A 669-nucleotide genomic window follows, 5' to 3' on the forward strand; every position below is an offset into this window, starting at 1 on the left:
TGTCATACAACAAGGCAAAGTGAGATAAGTTAGAAGCGATACTGCGGCCAGTTTAGATTAGTTATCTAAAGCTCCTTATCGAAAGTTACTTAAGAAGACTGTGGCGTGATACAATGGCTTCATGCCTTAAAGATTCCTACTCTTCGCTCAACCAAGTATATCAATTATTACAATAATTTATTCAGCTCAATATAAAACATTATAATTTATTTGATACTTTAAGGAATATATTTCCTTTAAGAATGTAAAACAAAAGATGTTTGAAACATTCAGTAGTTTATTCATAATGATCGAAGACACTTTTTTTAAAACTTCAAGTCAAAATTATCAATATGTGTATGTAGTTACATATATTGGGAAATTCGATGTAGGCGGGGTCTTCACATCCTGTCATCTGGCGCCAACGATCGAAACTACTGCGAGTAGGTAATCTAACCAACAGCTCTAACAGGTTTTCTTACTGTGGTATGTTGTTATGCGTAAATACAGCAGTAATAAACAAAAATGAGAGTATCCATAGGAGAAATTTGTAATTTTACTAGGTCGACACCTACTAGTAAAAATTTTATTGGCGGTGAACAATTAATAAACGTTGGTCACATTGTTTTTTGTGGAAAAATGCCAGATGACAATAGCGACATTATTGAGATTACTGCGTTTTGTCTCCAA

Source organism: Wasmannia auropunctata, unplaced genomic scaffold (assembly GCF_000956235.1).
Source record: "Wasmannia auropunctata unplaced genomic scaffold, wasmannia.A_1.0 LD336099.1, whole genome shotgun sequence".
Classification (NCBI taxonomy): Eukaryota; Metazoa; Arthropoda; class Insecta; order Hymenoptera; family Formicidae; genus Wasmannia; species Wasmannia auropunctata.